This window comes from Palaemon carinicauda, chromosome 25, assembly GCF_036898095.1.
Source record: "Palaemon carinicauda isolate YSFRI2023 chromosome 25, ASM3689809v2, whole genome shotgun sequence".
NCBI lineage: Eukaryota > Metazoa > Arthropoda > Malacostraca > Decapoda > Palaemonidae > Palaemon > Palaemon carinicauda.
The window spans coordinates 53,496,992-53,517,984 of record NC_090749.1 but is presented as its reverse complement, the minus strand read 5'-3'; the positions used below and the strand labels follow the sequence as shown (position 1 = coordinate 53,517,984).

The following is a 20,993-nucleotide window of genomic DNA, read 5'->3' as shown; positions in this document are numbered from 1 at the left end:
ATATATATATATATATATATATATATATATATATATATATCTATATATATATATATATATATATATATATATATATATATATATATATATATATGTATATATATATATATATATATATATATATATATATATATATATATATATATATATATATACAACTATGCATACATTGTAGTAAGGAAATAATATATAAATAAAAAATTACATACACACACACACACACACACACACACACACACATATATATATATATATATATATATATATATATATATATATATATATATATATATATATATATATATATATATATACATGTATATGTATATAATACACACACACATATAAATTGATATATATATATATATATATATATATATATATATATATATATATATATATATATATATATATATATATATATAACGAAAGATAAAGGAAAGTAGGCTATAGTTGGAATGGCAGAGGTACATGGGGCCGAATTATGAGTACTGTAATAAGAAAAGCAATAGAAACACAAATGAAAGTGGCAGAAATGAAGATGTTGAGATGTGTGTGGAGTCACGAGAAAGATAGGATCAGAAATGATTTTATAACAGGAACAGCCTAAGTGGAGGAAGCGTCAAAGCAAGTACTGTGGCCAGGTCATGTTATGAGAATTGATGAGGACCATGTTTGTAAAAGGGTCACGAACAAGGAGATGAATGGAGTTAGAGGATGGCCAAAGTTCAGATGGAAAAGCAAATGACTTATGCGTTAGAAAGGACGAGATATGTGGGACAGAAGTAGTTGGAGAGCGCTGACACAAAGCATCGAATGAACACAGAGGAAATGGTCCAAATAACGTATATTTTCCCAATGGATACTTCTAACCATCCCATTTTCAAGGAATATTAAACTTTTACCATTATCTCAGAAAGTTTTCAAGGGATGATTTAAACTTTATCCACGAAAAGGATTATTGTAAACCTGCTCATTTCCTAAGGATGTCTTGAATCATATATTTGTAATTGTTTTTAAGGGATGAGTTCATAATTACTATGAAATAGCTGAGGAAGTTTTGTCATGTTATTCCAGGCAAATAAAAACCAAAAGCACATCTTTCGCTAAAATCTTCCCATGTTTAAGGAATCCTTGTTCGATCAGAGAGAGAACAAGAGAGAATTCTCAACTCGAGTAATAACAACAAACACTTGTGAAATATCCATTGAAGAACAGAGAACTTGTAGCGGCAACAATACCTCATGCATAAAACGTTTCAATCAGACATCAAGTCACACAGAATTTAGTTATTTCCCACTCAGGCAGTTATGGGCCATAACTGTTTTCATAACAGCAAAACTAAGGAGCAAATAAGAGTTGCCGTAACCGGAAATAAAAGGAGAAAAAAAATCACGCCTTATGTGCATCGCCAAGGATGCATCAAGCAGATTAATTTGCTTGTGCCTCGAACAACGACGCCAAGGTTTTCGTTATTCACGAATGGGCTTTATGGAGTATGACAGTTTTACGACTTTGCTTCCCGAGTTACGAAACAAATACACATTTTCCGTTCAAAATTATTGCTCATTTTGGCTTTACGAAATAAAATGTCATGATTGCTCTTGCTTCGATGATTGGATCTGTAGTTGGAAGAGATGTGAATTATGATTTGAAATTAGTTTTTAGTGATCAATCTTCCTTTGTGTATATATATTTTTTATCTCAACACACGCTGTGTTAAAATACAACTGTTTAATGTTAGTAATACATTACTTACTTTACTTTGACTGTTGTTTTTATGGTTCTCTACAACAGGGGAACCCTACTCTCTACAGGACCTCAACAAAAAATACAATCTCTACAAAATTTATCACGTAAATTATTCTATTTCCCAGATGGATTACTTCATAAACATCCTTTAAATAAATTATATTATCGTGCATATTTTTTAAATCATCATCAATATTTAATAGTTCTCCTTTTCACACTAAATGATTATTGTATGATTCTAAGAAGAAATGATAAAGGAAGACTTTACAATTCAATAGAAGAATTGTGTCTCGCCAATGGCCGTTAATTTTACGACGATTAAAGAAGCATAGGTTAAAGATATCTAACTTTATCATTAAATATTTTTCTATGGTACTGCAAAGTCAATAAGGAAGACAGGAACATCAAACTTTTGTTAAAATTCGCCAGAATCAGTAAGCCCCAACATCCACAGATGGCGCTAGTCTGTCTGACGTATGTTTGTTTACATAAAACTTGTCATAAAAGTAGATACTAAATTACATGCAAGTAACCATGCTATTACTGTGTCAGTTGGTATCAGTGCCTTTGTTTGCATCCAGATACTATTCAGCATTGTTATTCAACTGCTAATAACTATTATTAATTACACTGTAAGCTATAAAACTCCGAAACTGTTATATATATTACTATTATATGTTTATTAACTATTAACGAATTTGGCTCAATCTTATGACATTGTTATTATTATTATTATTATTATTATTATTATTATTATTATTATTATTATTATTATTATTATTATTATTATTATTTGCTATTACAGGTTCCACATGGTTAAGGAATTTAGATCAATTAAGCCTAGATGTGGGCCAATAGTTTAATTATCACAATTATCAAATCAACTTCCATATCAAAACTATTAGCAATACTGTCGCCATACTCATTTGCAGAAAAAAAATCAGCAGAAGTTAAATATATCAACTCATAAACAAGAAATGTCCAGCAAATGTCCTCTTTTTAAGTACTAACCAATGAAAAAATGTATAAGAGATGTATGATGAATATTACGTTCGTCTGAAATTATACATTCACATAAGACCCTGATTTACCACAGGATTATATTTTACTGTCGTAGCCCTGGCCTTTCCTAACATGTACAGTTGGACACAGGAATTTCTGGTACAACTTGCGTCTCAGTGATTATCCCCGCCCACCACTTCTGCTATCTCTCCCTGCAGTATCTGTTTAGGTACTCGTCGCGCAGTAAGTGTGTGTCAGGGTGCACTTCTCAGAGCGAGGTATGCCAGGAATTTCTGTCTCCAACTGTACCAACTATACCTCTAGAAAGAGAATCCATAAAACATACATCTTATGTAACCTACAAGTTTAAATCATAAAAAGTCTTTTAGAGGATTAACCTTATTTTGATGTTGGCATACAGGTGTGTAGCAATAATAATTGCAGTGACAGTTTTCTGACTGAGAAGAATAAATTATAAAATCTGAGCGAGAAAGAGTAATAAATAAGTATAAATAAAACATAGGTATACACACACACACACGCGCACACACACACACACACACACACACACACATATATATATATATATATATATATATATATATATATATATATATATATATATATATATATATATATATATATATATGTATGTCTGTATGTATATATGTATGTATGTTTTTGTTCATGTATATATGTTTATGTATACAGTATATATATATATATATATATATATATATATATATATATATATATATATATATATAAATATATATATATATATAAATAAATATAAATGTATATATATATATATATATATATATATATATATATATATATATACATATATATATATATATGTATGTGTGTGTGTATGTATGTATGTGTGTATGCATGTATGTATTTATATATGTACGTGTGTATAGTATATATATATATATATATATATATATATATATATATATATATATATATATATATATATATATATATATATATATATATACTGTACATATAGATATACTGAGAGAGAGAGAGAGAGAGAGAGAGAGAGAGAGAGAGAGAGAGAGAGAGAGAGAGAGAGAGAGAGAGAGAGAGAGAGAGAGAGACATAATGATCGATAAACAATAACGAGATTACATCCCTTTGAAATAGGGAGTTATTTCCCGAAGAGTGATAATCATAAACGGATTAATACAGCATCAACTCGCTCTAATCGGGCATACAGGAAGTACTAGTTCTTTTTTCTTCCTTTACTGTCATTGATGAAAATATATACATGGCTGGAATATAAAGTGTTGTGCATTGAACACTTTTCAGATTAGAATAACTACTTGACTTTGTCCTTAAGAAGTACCAGTTCCCTAGAAAAAGTCATTATTGGAACAAAATTGAATCACTGAGCAATTATTACACCTGCAGTTGTCTCACGCAGGTTTAATTCAAGCTGAGACGAGGGAGAGATAGATAAGGAATATCTAAAGAATTAGCCAAGATGATGTCTTCATTCAATACAAGAAACAAAACAGCTAAAGAGAAATAAAACAGATAGAAGTGAATGCAAAATTATGTCTTAAATGTTTTTTGCATAATATTACATTTCAAATTGACATTAATCCAACCTTCAGCATGGAATAATGAATGACAGAAATAGGGACAAAACCGTGAGATTTATATTCTAACAATGGAATGTAAAAAATAAGTCGCAATATTAATGAGAGTAAATGTAAAAGTAAGTAGGGTTTTTAGGATATAAAAATTTGGATAGAAATTAGGGGAGAAATAATCATAGGGTGGATGAACGATCACTGAATACTTTAATACCTTGACTGAATACTGGCGTTAATTATGTAAGGGTTTACACTTTATGAAAGATGGCAACAGAGAACGAATAGATAATTTGCCTGTCATTTGTTAATATTTCGGATCAATCTCAAGTACAACGAACATTCTAACAAAGGAAGAAGGAAATATCAAATGAAGATATTTGGAAGCAATAGGAGAGTAGAAGAAATAATAATAACAAAAAGAAACAAAGACAGATCACAAGGAATATATCTAATAAAGTAGAAAAAAAAAACTACAGAAGAGAGATTGACGAAAGTTTACGAGTGAAGAGTACTTCTGAAAGTAGTACAGGAACATCTGTGTGTGACTGGTGAAGAAAGTACCGAAAAAGCCTCTTCAGGAAAAGGGAAACATTGGAGGTGTGAGAAGGACTTGGGAGGGAATGAGGAGGGCCTGGGAGCGAGTGAAGATGGCTTGGGAGTGAAGAGGGCCTGGGAGGGAGTGAGAATGGCTTGGTAGGGAGTGAAGCGGGCTTGGGAGGGAGTGATGAGGACTTGAGAGGGAGTGGGGATGGCCTAGGAGGGAGTGAGGAGGGCATAGGAGGGAGTGAGGAGGGCCTAGGAGGGAGTGAGGATGGCCTGGGAGGAAATGAGGATGGCTTGGGAGGGAGTGAGGATGGCCTGGGAGGGAGTGAGGATGGCCTGGAACGGAGTGAGGAGGGTTTGAGAGGGAGTGAGGAGGACTTGAGAGGGAGTGGGGATGGCCTACGAGGGAGTGAGGAGGGCATAGGAGGGAGTGAGGAGGGCTTGGGAGGGAGTGAGGAGGGCTTGGGAGGGAGTGAGGATGGCCTGGGAGGAAATGAGGAGGGCTTGGGAGGGAGTGAGGATGGCCTGGGAGGGAGTGAGGATGGCCTGGGAGGGAGTGAGGAGGGCTTGGGAGGGAGAGAGGAGGGCTTGGGAGGGAGTGAGGATGGCCTGGGAGGAAATGAGGATGGCCTGGGAGGAAATGAGGATGGCCTGGGAGGGAGTGAGGAGGGCTTGGGAGGGAGTGAGGAGGGCTTGGGAGGGAGAGAGGAGGGCTTGGGAGAGAGTGAAGAGGACTTGGGAGGGAGTGAGGAGGGCCTGAGAGGGAGTGAGGAGGGCCTAGGAGGGAGTGAGGAGGGCCTGGGAGGGAGTGAGGAGGGCTTTGGAGGGAGAGAGGAGGGCTTGGGAGGGAGTTAGGAGGGCTTGGGAGGGAGTGAGGATGGCCTGGGAGGAAATGAGGATGGCTTGGGAGGGAGTGAGGATGGCCTAGGAGGGAGTGAGGAGGGCTTGGGAGGGAGTGAAGAGGACTTGGGAGGGAGTGAGGAGGGCCTAGGAGGGAGTGAGGAGGGCTTGGGAGGGAGTGAGGAGGGCTTTGGAGGGAGAGAGGAGGGCTTGGGAGGGAGTTAGGAGGGCTTGGGAGGGAGTGAGGATGGCCTGGGAGGAAATGAGGATGGCTTGGGAGGGAGTGAGGATGGCCTAGGAGGGAGTGAGGAGGGCTTGGGAGGGAGTGAAGAGGACTTGGGAGGGAGTGAGGAGGGCCTAGGAGGGAGTGAGGAGGGCCTGGGAGGGAGTGAGGAGGGCTTTGGAGGGAGAGAGGAGGGCTTGGGAGGGAGTTAGGAGGGCTTGGGAGGGAGTGAGGATGGCCTGGGAGGAAATGAGGATGGCTTGGGAGGGAGTGAGGATGGCCTAGGAGGGAGTGAGGAGGGCTTGGGAGGGAGTGAAGAGGACTTGGGAGGGAGTGAGGAGGGCCTAGGAGGGAGTGAGGAGGGCTTGGGAGGGAGAGAGAATGGCTTGGGAGGGAGTGAGGAAGCAATGAGAGGCTTCGGAGGAACCTGTCAGGGGATGAAGATCCAGAGAGAGGCAGAGAATTAGGTGGAGAGATAAGGTGAAGGATGATATGGAGAGAAGAGGTTTTAGTTGAAGAAAATGGCTTTGATAGAAAGCACTGGAGAGGACGCATCAGGCAACCGACCCCTTAATGCAGGGATAACGCTGGGAAAGAAGAGTGAAGGAATCATTGGAAAATAAATATGATAAAAGGAATGAAAAATTGCGATAGCTAATAAAGAATGAAACTACTGTCTTTGTAATAAAGAAAATAGTATAAGAAGCAAAAGAAACAAGAATATAGTGTTATAATAAGGAATTGCTTGAATAAACCGTAGAAAAAACTAAAGTGAAATAAGTCTTTGCAATAAGAAAGGAACGAGACTAATTGAAAATGAAGGCAAAGAAGAATGATTAAATATCATACAAACATATAGCAAACATGAAAATTAAATAAGACCGTAACAAAAAACGAAAAACAGGATAGAATATGGAAACGAAACGGCCAAACTATATGATAACAGAAGCGTATGAAGATAGCAATTAAAAAAAATACAAAAAAATGAAAAATTAAACGTTTGGAAAAAACAATAATTACCGCAGGTAAATTCAAGGACTTTATTACTCTAAAGGCAAAGACAGCAACAGAACCTGATGTCCCATAACATGAGATTCACAACGAACTGAGGAATAATGAAGCGAGTTTAGAAATGTTACTAAAATGAATTAGCGACAGAAGAAAAACCAATGCCTTTTAATAGTCTATATATGAATCATCTGTTTTAATGTTGGTAATGTTTTAAAAAAGTATTTCAATTTCTCATTACTTCTCATATCGTTTATCTATTTCCTTGTTTCTCATCCTCACTGGGATATTTTTTCCCTGTTGGAGCTCTTGAGCTAATTGCATCTTCCTTTTCCAATAAGGGTTGTAGCTTGAATAATAATAATAATAATAATAATAATAATAATAATAATAATAATAATAATAATAATAATAATAAAAATAATAATAATAATAATAATAATAATAATAATAATAATAATAATAATAATAATAATAATAACTGGAGGAGACTAAACAACAAAAAATATCGGAAATAAAAAAAAAAGATATATGGAAAAAGCTCTAATATCAAATAATCATAATGATAGAAAAAGAGGAAATTATAAAAGACATGAAAAAAAATTATGAACGTAAAGTAGGATTCACTAGAGGAGACGAAATAAAACATTTCACAATATCATGTCAAAAAGACCTAAATCAATGATAATATAATACAATAATAACATTGATGGAAGCTATAAAAAATGTAGAGATCACAAAAAATCATAAATGATATCTCGCATAAAGCAGCGCGAAAAAATAGATATTGATTTAGTGGAGGGTCTGCGAGAAATGGAATTTGCCAGTGGAATAAGACAAGAAGCACAGGATGAACATCACTGTGTAAGATGGTCCCATGAAGAGCAATGAAAAGGGTAGATGACAAAGGGAGCATTTTGAAATAAGAATTAGCATTGACAGAACCGTTGTGCTTTTGGTAGAGAGGGAACTATAGAAAGTGCGAAATATTATATTCAGGTCCTAAAGGAAACTGGGGACACATTGGGCATTAGAAATATATCAAGAAAAGGGGAACATTAATATATATAATAAGGAAAGATATTCTGGTCGTATAGAGGGCAATAGAGTAGTACAAAATATATTCTATTTTGGCATTGAACTGGATTGTAAGAGGAGTATATTCCAAACGCAAGAAAATAGAAATGATTTAAATTGCCTCAAAACCAGCAAACCTAACAATGGCAAGTATAAAGAAAAAATAGTAATAAAGTCTCGCAAAGAAAACATTTTGGAAGGGCACTAAAATACCATCAAATTTGTATGGAACAAATATAATAAATCTGAAGACACACTAGAGAGAAATTATACAGGGATAAAAATTGGGGATTAATGGAAAATATTAAAAGCAAATAAATTTACAGGTATTTCATCAATCATGGAACAAATAGGGAAATCTTCTATGAAAAGGTTATAGATGGGAGGCTAGAGAGCAAAGATATTAAAAAATTTAAACTTTATTATACAAGAAAAAGTATGTTAGAGCTGAATATGAATATATGACAGATCAAATAAAGGACAAAGATAAAAATAAAGGCTAAATTCAAACACTAGAAAGAAGACCTTGAATATAAAGGGAGCTTAGAAATATACAAGACACTGAAGGAAACTTTACAGAACCAATACACTTGACCTCAGTAATATATTTTTCCCGACCAAAAATCAATACATGGAAATTGAACATATGTCAACACACAGGATAACTTATAAATTGCAATTTATACTTCTTTTGTTTCTTTTCCAAGAATACATAAAGGAAACAAGTGAATTAATATGGCAACATCAATCATCTGAATAAGAGTTATAAAATAGTTGTCAAAGTTTTGTTCAGTGAAGATAAATTTGGATAGAAAATGTATATCATGAAAAAGACAACATAAAATAAAGAAATAAACAAAGATGAATACCCGAGGACCCTTTGCATAGACTAAGCATTAAACCAAATATCTGTTATATTTATTATATTTGAACTCACCGACTCAAGAGATGGAGAAGACGCAGGGATGGGACGACCCTCCAACATCATTGGTGGCGGATCTCTTGACCCATTGGTTCATCCCATTTCCAGACACGTTAGCAGCCATTACCCAACCCTCTGAGGACAGACCTTTGTCCTGGTGTCGTAGGGCTGATTCCTGTACGGAAGAGAAGGACCATTACTATCCATACTATCCAGAGACACAATGTGTATCTATATATATTTTCTGTGTTGTGGTACGCTATTGGAAACGTCCATGTCTGGCGTACTGCTGGACGTAGATTCGAAACACGTTCAAGCTCGATAGTTTCTTGTAGTGTCTACAATCTCATCATCCTTTTGAGCAAAGGATATGGAGTTTTGAGAGAGCCTATAAATCTAAATGATGAGTCATCACCAGCCATTTCCTGCTCCTTCATGGTCCCAACTTGGATGAAGTCGGGCCTTGGGCACTGATCATATGTATATATGGTCAGTCTCTAGGGTAGTGCCACTGCCACTTGCCTCTGCCATTCATGAGCGACCTTTAAACCTTTAAAGTATATTTACAGTTTTTGAGTATAGCAAAGATACAGCGGGAGTCAAGTGAAACGGTTTAGAGAAGACGTCATCTACTCTGAGGCACAATAAAGGTACACCATAGTCCCTACTTGATGCCATTGCCTAAGGTCTCCAGGGTCAGGGTGGGCATTCTCAACCCTTTTATATTACGGTTTTTCTGATGGCACGATTATAAAGACAAAGCAATTAACAGAAATAGTGAAGTGTCCAAGTAATAAGACCAAAACGTCAGCGTTTGAAGTGATGAGGAGGAAGAAAAAGATCGAATAAGGAAGATGATTTGAAAAAAAAAAACGTTTACAGAGAGTATTACTAAAGTAATAAGAATAAATAAAAAAAAATAAGCATTGCTTAAGTGACAGAATAGTGTTTTGTGAAGGGGGGAAGAAAGCAACCAAACTACAGAATTGAAGAAACAAAAGCATAAGACAGAATTACAAAACTTGCCAAAACAAGACTGAAAATGGACGAAATGGGCAAAGTGAAAAAGCAAATTAACAATTACCGAAGTGATAAAGACAGAATAGGGGAGAGCACTACCGTTAATACATTCAGCAATGGTAGAAGAATTATCCTTATCCTTATGCAAAGGAGGTAACAGCAAATATATGAGGAAATTCAAACTTAAATATGCAATGCATATCCTCCTATTTATCTGGTCTAAATAAAAAACTACGGGTATTGAACACTACGCTAAACTACCACCAAATACTGAAAAAAATACAGTACTAAGCTATATGTTACCGGTGGGAAACTTATGAATTAATGTGTGGGGACGGAAAACAGTCACCCCGACAGTTTTAATGCTCGGCACCTAACTTTTACCGTGTTTACAAAGGTGTTCTTGGGAAGAGCATCTAGGAATCAGAAATTATCAGTTTTGAAATAGTGGCAGGGAACCAGGTCAAAAGTAACAGGAACTGTTGGAAATTGGGTTGTAACTGTAACAATATAATATTATAATGGAATTCTGAAAGGTCATGAATTGTGGAGTGTGAGGGAATTGGGTGGTTCTGGTCTTAAACCCCGGCCTTTGGAATAAATATCTAGAACCTTATCTCAAGTACTAATGTTAATTATCGAATAATAATGTTAATTACCTCAATATTATTATTATTATTATTATTACTTACTAAGCTACAACCCTAGTTGGAAAAGCAGTATGCTATAAGCCCAGGGGCTCCAACAGGGAAAATAGCTCAGTGCGGAAAGGAAAAAAGGAAAATAAAATATTCTAAGAAGAGTAACAACAATAAATATCTCCTATATAAACTATGAAAACCTCAACAAAACAGGAGGAAGAGAAATAAGATAGGAGAGTGTGCTCGAGTGTACCCTCAAGCAAGAGAACTCTAACCCAAGACAGTGAAAGGCCATGGTACAGAGGCTATGGCACTACCCAAGACTAGAGAACAGTGGTTTGATTTTGGAGTGTCCTTCTCCTAGAAGAGCTGCTTACCATAGCTAAAGAGTCTCTTCTACCCTTACCAAGAGGAAAGTGGAACTGAACAATTACAGTGCAGTAACCCCTTGGGTGATGAAGAATTGTTTGGTAATCTGTGTTGTCAGGTGTATGAGGATAGAGGAGAATATGTAAAGAATATGCCAGACTATTCAGTGTGTATGTAGGCAAAGGGAAAATGAACCGTAACCAGAGAGGAGGATCCAATGTAGTACTGTCTGGCCAGTCAAAAGACCCCATAACTCTCTAGCGGTAGTGAATATTAAAGCTTTGTGTGATTTCCATAGAGCTGTGTATAAATATTCCTTTCTGAATGGGGATACCTTAACGTGGTTAAAGGGTTTGTGTATCGTCATAATCAGCAAAGCTGTACTAGTCATCAGGGCTGCCAATGCTAGGTTGACTTGATGTGAGAGATTAGAAAAAAAACTGTCTCCCACCATCACCATTCCACACTGGCCGGTGTGGTAATGAAAACTGGCCAAACCCTAAACGTGAATAAAGATATGTTTGAGGTATTTGTCCAACAGTAGACTAGACACGGTTGCATTTGTTGTTATTGTTGTTATGTATAAATGTAAATGGAGGTAAATAAGACAATTAAAAGAAACGTCACATGATATTACAGGGTTACAGCGGTCATATTCATTCTTAACTCAGTGGAGTTCTCTAACAGCTTCTGTTTTCCCAGTGCCTCAAAATATCTCATCGTTTATTTGTATATCCTAAATGGAGCTAACATATAAGAGTGCCATTATTCATAAGAATGAAACCTATTGATTTATAAAAAGGATTTTCTGAATTATTTTCTTTACAAGAAATTCAGAAATAGATTCCTTTAAAGATTTTATAATTCCGCATTCATCCTTAGGGTAATTTCTCACCTATGAAATCCGTTTTGGTCTCAGCTTTTTGAGATCATTACCAAAACATATGACACAAGATTTCCAATATCACAAGTTTCCCATCACTTACACCTGAGGAAACCAGATCTTTCTTCTACTGACCAGCTTCTGAATTCTCTCCTATACAATCTCTTCCCCTAACCTATGACCTTCCATTGTTCGAAATATTGAGAGTATAATATTATAGCTCACTTTTCGAAAGGGTTATTTCATAAAAGCAAGAAAGAGAAAATATGGTGTCGGTATAAGGTAAATCACCTTATGTTCGTAACCCCTTCTTATCTCCCTCAGCAGAGTAAGATGCTTTAGGCACGCAGACCCCTTGTCTGGAAATATAAATATGAGTGAAAAGAGAAGGGCTTGAATAATACGAAATTGTATGTTGGGGTTTCTCTATGTTAAAGCATACGAGGGTAAAGCCAGTATACTATGTGTGTGCAGTATATATACATATGCATGCATACGCATGCGTGCACACACACACACACACACACACACACATATATATATATATATAGTATATATATAATATGTATATATGTCTATTTATATATATATATATATATATATATATATATATATATATATATATATGTATATATATATATATATATATATATATATATATATATAATATGTATATATGTATATTTATATATATATATATATATATATATATATATGAATATATATATACATATATATATATATATATATATATATATATATATATATATATATATATATATATATATATATATATATATATATATATATATATATATATATATATATGTATATATATATTCATATATATATATATATATATAAATATAGATAGATAGATAGATAGACATACATACATACATACATATATATATATATATATATATATATATATATATATATATATATATATATATATATATATATATATATATATATATATATATATGTGTGTATAACTGTGTGTGTGTGCGAATATCAACCACAATGGCAGTCAATACCGAATTCTACCTTGGGATTATATATCCACTGGAATCTATCTATAGTAATAGCTTCTGGCTGGACAGAGATTCGAACTCGTGGTACTCAGTTGAAACCAAGCCTGCGACGACTGTACCAGCTGAACTATCATGAGAGATATAAGTTTATTAAAAGTCGCGTGTTGGAAACTCACAATTCAGCTATCATAGTGGAGATGGGTTTATTTAAAGTCTAGGAACAGAGTCCGGAATTCGACAGGAACATGTACCATTTACAATTATAATTACACCAAGATTTTTAAAAGAATCACACCTTTCAGTCTTAACATACATTACTCTTTCCCATTAACTATCAAAACCTACATTGGGTTACATTTATTCTCAAATTTCTCATAATTTTCAAATTCTCTTAGAGACTTCTGCAGTTCCTCTCTCCACTTGCTCAAATCAGTACAATATTATCTGGAAACTCCCATTATTCCTTATCCCATTTACAACTCACTTTCTTATCCATAGAAAATCTTGCCTACATCCACTGTCCTTTATCAGACCTCTAGCATTGCACTCTTATACATACACATTGAAAATAGCAATTTAGAAGTAACTATACTCATATTTTGTTATCCTTATAAACATACCCATGCATTTGTCTACGCGAAGAAACCAAATTTTTACTCTGAAAAACTACGAATAAAAAACTTGAGACTCCTTTCAAAGCGAACCGAACCTATTAGATAAATGAGAAAAAAAAAATTGCGTGGAAACTTTTGCTTATTAAAAGTGATCACGAGTTTATGAGGGGAGTTTCTGAGATTTTTTTTCTCTTGATAACTTGCAAGCAACTTTTTATCCAGGAAGGTAAAAGTTTTAAAATATACGTGGAAAAGTTTTCAGCTAAGATGCAATTGCCAGCAAAAGGCATATCTTTTTAAATCTGTTCTTGGCTAATTACCTGAAAACCAGGAGTGAACTTACGAACGAGGTCGTATAGAGTAGCTTAATATTATGACCTTCACATTCCCAGCATTACCTGATCTTACAATCATTTCTTCTCTTAATATTCAAAATTTGACTGAGTTAGAAGTAGGATTTAACCTTAGGATCTTCAAATTTGGTGTGACCTTACAATTTGAACTTTACCACTGTTATCCCTACATTAAGGTGTCAGTTGCCTGATGCGTCCTATCCAATGCCTTCTATCAAATTCATCCCCCTCTTCCACCAAACCTCTTCTCTCCATATCATCCTTTACTTTATCTAGCTATCTAATTCTCTGCCTCCCTCTCGATCTTCTCTCTCTAATAGGTTACTCCCAAGTCCCAAGCCCCCCTAACTCCCTCCCCACCATCCATCCTCAACACATGCCTACACTGTCTCAGTCATGACACTCATCACCTCTGTAACCATCACTATACCTGCCATTCTTCTTAGTTCATCATTTTACCATCTTTCAAGCAGTGATATTCCCATGATTTCCCTTAGCAATCTCATCTCTTATTTCTAAACTTTTACTTCCTCTTTTTGTCCTATAGAGTCCTCGTTTCCAATCCATACATTAACGCTACTATTATTACTGTGATATGGATCTGGACTTTTAGCTTGATTGGCCTTTTCTTATAATCTACCACTCCCGCTATCTCCATACACTTCCCCAAGGCTGCTTTCATCCTGTTCTCAACTTCAGCCTCATATCCTCCCTTCCGACTTTTAGTAGATCCCAAGTATCATATGACCAATATATTTAAAATTTAACCTTACATTGTGACTTTGAAATTTAGTAGCTCACCGTAGGACACACATATAAATTGTAACCCTACATTACGACCTTGAAATTTAGTGTGACCTCACTGTATGACCCTTAGATATAAACTATAATGTAATAGTATGACCTTGAAATTAATGCGACCTTACCTTAAGACCGTTAAATATATATTGTAGCGTTACGGTATGATCTTGATATTTAGCGTGACCTCCATTTCTGGATCTGAAATGTCGATTATGACCGTACCCAATTACTTTGCTTTCTGATCTCAAAATTGTGTCACCTCCCCTTATAACTAAATATCAATGAAACATTTTTCTTATGGGAGTAATTTTAACTTAATCCCTTGAAATTTGGAGCAGAACTTGATACAGACTTAGGAAAACCAGGCGTGACCTTACCGTATAAACTTGACATATAGAGTGTGACCTTTTCCTTGATGACTGACGCGAAGGATGTTACCTTAATCTTTCAACTACATACCGACCAAGTAAAGAAACATGACCTCACCTTATGCGAAGTCGTCCAGTCAAAGGTCACGTGGGAAGATGATGCCTTCATGTAGCAGTTCATCTTGACCTTTTCGTTCACGGCTGCCAAAATCTCCCTCTCGCCTCTCCAAGCACAGACCGGGGCATCTGGAAATGCATTAATCAGATGAAAAGCTCATAATTTGTCCGAGTTATCTTTTGATGCAATAATTATATGGGAAACAAGTTGAAAGAGCAAACAGATTTCAAACCTCAATTAATGAAGAATGTCAACATTTTGCTCAAGTATACGGATCAAGCTTTCCCATTTTCATAAATTGATTGTGAATGAATGTATTGCAGGCTACAGTATAATATTAACTACTATAACCAGAATCGCGATCTTGATCCGGATCATATTGAAAATTTAATGGATTCTTCCGGAGCGTAATACCTATATGTTGTTAAAACTTGGTGAAAATCCGAAGAGAAGTTTTTCATTGCCATGAAAAGATGAAAACCTTTCTCTATTTATAGTTAAAATATATATGAAAACCAATACTCCAAATTAATAATTTTCAAGAAAAACCTCGTTCTGTCCGTACAAACAATGAATTTAATTACTTTAGCTATTCATAAACAAATCTTATAAAATGAAAAAAAAACCTTGTTCATTGTCATAAAAAAAAAACATTCAATCTTTAAAGGTAATCAAAACAAGAAATCACACTTTAGTAAAACTGCTAAAGAAGCCTAAAACATTATCTCAAAACAAGATTTTTATCTATACATACAATCAGTATAAAATCAACCATAGAAAAAAATGAAAAAAAAATCTTCATTACCAATAAAACTTTCCCCCAATACTCACAATTTATGTGCATTATCTAAAAAAAAAATATTGATACAAACTAGTAAATTAAACCAACATTTAACTATAAACGCCTATGAACAAATCTCTTTAAAATCCAAATCTTCGTTGCTATTAAAACTTTCTGCTCATACTATCTATGTGCATTGTCTCAAAGACCTCTTTTTATCTATACATACAGCCAGTACAAAGACCCAAATTTATACTTAAAAACATATGAATCAAATTTAAAAAAAATATTAATTGGCTATAACATTTTCCTCTCATACTCACAATATATGTGCATTGTCTCTAAAACCTATTTTATCTATACATACAACCAGACCCAAATTTATGCTAAAAAACATAGGGAACGAATTTTAAAAATCTTCATTGGCTTTTACTCATAATATATGTGCATTGCCTCAAAGACCTTTTTTTAATCTAAACATACAAGCTGTACAAGGACCCAAATTTGCACTTCAAAACATATGGAAAAGAATTTAAAATATCTTCATTGGTTTTAACATTTTTCTCTCATACTCACAATCTATGTGGAGAGCAACGACATTGCTCTCTACATCCCCTTCGGTGTTGGAGGCGAGGCAGGTGTAGAGTCCAGAGTCCTGATGCTGCAGCTCAAAAAGAGTCAGACTCCGTCCTTTTGTTATCTCGTTTTGCCTGTGTAAAGGTCGACCCTGTTAAGGTAATATGGGAAATCTGAGTCACTCAATAGGAAGGAATAGTCGAATGTATATGTTATACTGATGTTGAAATTGGTCAGATAGAAATTGTAAACTTTCTACTCATATACATCGCTCTGGATAAGTCAAACAGGTCTTTTTGAATGAAAGAAAACCTAATTATCTATCTGGATAAACAAATTGAATCATACCAGCTGCCTATTAAAGCTAGAATTGAGTTTAAAATATGTGAAGTAACCCATCAAGTTATCAGAACAGAAAGTCCAAAATATCCAAAAGAATTACTATATTTCCTATACACATGAAAATAGTTACAAATAGTTTCAAATGATTAGAACCAAGACATATGTCTACTGTAGGTTCTAAGGATTTCAAACATGTGGTCCCAAGATAATACAATAAGCTTCCACTAAAAATCCCAATGACAGGAGATATTAAGGCTTTTAACATGAAACTGAAGACTTTTTTGTTTTCCAAATGCTTCTATAAATTGGATTTGACAATAAATTGTGGAATGCGCCGTGAAATACTCTAAATTCCCAAGGCTGTATACGGCCAACAGGTTTCTTAAGTTAAAGAGACCACAGACCCATACCTACGGGCTGCAAGTGTGCAAGAGCCCGTACCTGGCAGTAAGGGCCAGGCAGTCTGCAACAACAAGCCCAGACCCAAACGGACTTTGTTAAATGAAGGTCAAACAGATTTCTTTGAATAAATTAAGATCAATGTATGTCTTAAAGATAGGCCAAATGGATATTTCTAGAGAGAGAGAGAGAGAGAGAGAGAGAGAGAGAGAGAGAGAGAGAGAGAGAGATTATATGGACTTCTGTGGATATGATAAATGACCAACTATACTACCGGAAGGTGAAAAAAGTAATAGTTTTTATAGAAAATTTATTAAAATTATTTTTTTTTGCTTGATAAAAAAGTAAGATATATTTCCTTTCAGAAAGCAGAAAATGCAACTTTGAAAAAGCCATCGAAGCTAGGATGGATCTCTCAAGAGAGATCAGGGTCAACTATGCCTTTTGGAAGACAAACATGTCTAATGGATATTTCAAAAGAGGCAAAACTCAAAAAAAAAACCTATCTGAATTGAAGCAAACGTCTCAGGGACCTAGAGAGAGAGAGAGAGAGAGAGAGAGAGAGAGAGAGAGAGAGAGAGAGAGAGAGAGAGAGACGGTCTTTTATTTTTTTTTTAGAGAGAAATGGTTAGAATAGTTCAAAACAGGAATAGCACATCTTTCTGGTTGGAATAAACAAGTCAAGTAATTATATTTATACCAAGAAAAATTAAGATAAGACTGAATGATCCAAAAGGAATAATATTGGTCCCTGTTTCACTAAGAGTAAAGTATGACTAAAAAGGCAAATTACAAAAATAGCGAATATAGGGTAAAGTCCTATTTTTGCTAATAGAGATTTTTGCATTAAACGCTAGATGTGAAAATGTGCTGATAGGTCGACTGCATATTTTTATATGTAGAATAATAGGATCCTCTTTGAAAATTACTTTCGGGAATGATAAAATTGTAAAGGTGAGACTGGAAAGGCTATTATGAAAGGTCAAACTGACCTTTCATAATAGTTCATTGAAATGGAAAAGAACTGGGAGCAGGATAAAAAGTAGATATAAATAAAATATTCACACAAAAAACAAACAAAAAAATAAAAAATAATCTTGTAAAGTTGTAAAGTCCCTCTTGTAGAGTTCCGGATGAAAGAATTAGATATAGGACAGGGTTGTGGTGGCCGATGTAGTAACGTCCCTGACTGGTGAACACCAGACTGGGGTTCGAGTCCCGCTCAAAATCGTTAGTTCCTTTGATCACTGCAACCTCACCGTTCTCTGTGAGCTAAGAATAAGGGTTTTGGGAGAGCCTATATGTCCATCTGCTGAGTCATCAGCAGCCATTGCCTGGCCCTCCTCAGTCCGAGCTTGGGTGGAGAGGGGCTTGGGCGCTGATCATATGTATATATGCTCACTCTCTATTGCATTGTCGTGTTTGATAGGGCAATGTCAGTCTCTTGCCTCTGTCATTCATGATCGGCCTTTAAACCTTTAAACGAATTTGCTAAGATATATATATTTTTTTTTTTACATATTTTGCCTGAGGTGGTCATATTATTTGCCCCATATTTGCAGTTTTCATAAAGATCCTGCAATCTTAGAAGGAATACGAGATCTTGGTTTTTAACATCAAAACATCGGAAGCCTTTTCAGCATTGGCTACCTGAAAAAATATCACGAAGAATTCCATTTGGCCAAGAAAAAAACAGCTAGAATTTACGCAAGCTCATAAAGAATACTATGATTTCATCCTGAAAATGTATTTTGGTTCCTTAGGACAGAAAAAATCATCTATGTCTTACCATAAAAATACTTTTCTACTTATAATAAAACAATTCAAATCGAAATCTCCAATGCAAGGTGGTTGGAATGAATAAAATGTATAATTAACAACACTCAAGAAATATTGAGTTATATTAAGTTGGAAGAAAAAATAATAGTGGATGAATTTGAATCTTTCATCTGAAACCAATACAAAGTTGGTTCGACCAGATTACAAACTTTGCTAATATGAAAATACTGATGCTATCTAATATATCCTTTATCTTCGTATCTGTTTTTCCTTGCTTAGATAATACATCCTTTACCATCTTATATGTCTTTCCCTGCTTAGATAATATATCCTTTATCCTCTTATCTGTCTTTCCCTGCTTAGATAATATATCCTTATCCTCTTATCTGTATTCCCTGCTTAGAATGGATTCTAAGATATGTGCAGTAACCCATCATGTTATCAGAACCGGACGTCCAAAATATCTAAGAGAATTGCTATATATTGTGCAGCCAATAAATCGTATCAACACGAGAATAGTTACAGATGGTTTCGAGTTACAGGATCCAAGATTTATGTCTACTGTAGATTCTAGAGCTTTCAAATATGCGGCCCCAAGACCATAGAAACTCACATTGAATATCTGGAAGTCTGAAGATATTAGAACTTTCAAGAGGTAACTGAAGACTTCCTTATTTTCTAAATGCTTTCATAATGTGCATTTGACAATTAATGTGGAATACGATGTGTCATACACTTAAATACCTAATACTCTATACAGCAAACAGGGCACTGCAGGACACAGGATTTCCATATGTGATAGGATCAGGAAAACAGCCCTTAAAGTAAAGCATAGCAAAGTAAAGCAAATAACGTAAATAAATAAAATACATAAGTATAAATTGAGTTATAAATTACACAGCAAACTCCAAACAATAAAACTCAACAAAACCTTAGCCAAGAATATACAGAACATTTGTTTTAATATAAAAAAATAATAATGACCAAATGACCATCATTATCGAGACCTTACCAAGAACAATACTTATACAACTACAAACGATAATGAATGGAAATGAAAAAAGCGAGACAATTCTGGGACTAGACGAGCCTAACCTATTTGCAGCTGCTCTGCAGAGATAAGTTTTAACAAATAGATCGCTATTCATTTACACATTTACGCCCCACTGATTTAGCAGCATTGATTCTGACAATCTATTTCAGTGTTAAAAACAAATATTGAGTGATATGTCAATCAGAGGCCCGTAATGAAAGGGCAAATAATGTTGGTGCTGATCAGTGATCATTGGTTCGAAAATTTTCGTTCTCTTGCTTTACGTATTTGAAGGATAAAACGATGTATTGTGGAACTGCGCACTGAAACGAGAGAGAGAGAGAGAGGGGGAAGTTGACTGGAAACATGTTTTGATCATTATGTCATAAATTTTCGGTCATTTTCAATATTAATAATATTACAATGAATGATAAAAGCAAATAGAAAAACAGGTGAAATGGCAATAGCTTTAGTAGTATTACTATATTCATTCTATCAAAATGATCTGAGGAACTGAATAAAAATAAGAATTAGGAAAAATAATAAATGTCCCCTTGTAATTTCAGTACCTTCTCGTTTATTTATTCAAGATAATTAACACACCAAAAGCTAAATGAATATTAGTAATGTTAAATGAAGTAAAGAAATTATTCCACTTATCAATAAGGTTTTTATTTATTATAATTTTACCCAAGATTTTCTTTGGGCATTCCAGTAGTGGCAGTTAGAAAACCAAATGAAAATTTATAATTACAAAATTTTGTTGTTGTTAATACTTAAATTTTTTTTTTCAAATATATTCTTGTATATATTATGAGTGGGGATATCTTAACATAGTGAAAGAGTTTGTGTATCGCCCGGATCAGCAATGTTCAACTAGTCCGGGCCACCCTTACTGGGTT

General features: G+C 34.7%; 1 protein-coding gene and 1 long non-coding RNA gene across 2 annotated transcripts in view; both read right to left on the bottom strand.

Annotated features, from left to right (window-relative positions):
* Positions 1-20,993, bottom strand: part of LOC137619030 (uncharacterized) — a gene marked incomplete at its 5' end in the record, with an annotated part of 117,374 nt that overhangs the window by 10,864 nt on the left and 85,517 nt on the right. The window lies entirely within an intron of this gene.
* On the bottom strand, positions 9,007-16,670 carry LOC137619232 (uncharacterized). Its single transcript, XR_011039864.1, has 3 exons — positions 16,539-16,670; positions 15,182-15,309; positions 9,007-9,152 (listed from the first exon to the last, which is right to left on the bottom strand). It is a non-coding gene; the product is annotated as an uncharacterized lncRNA (long non-coding RNA).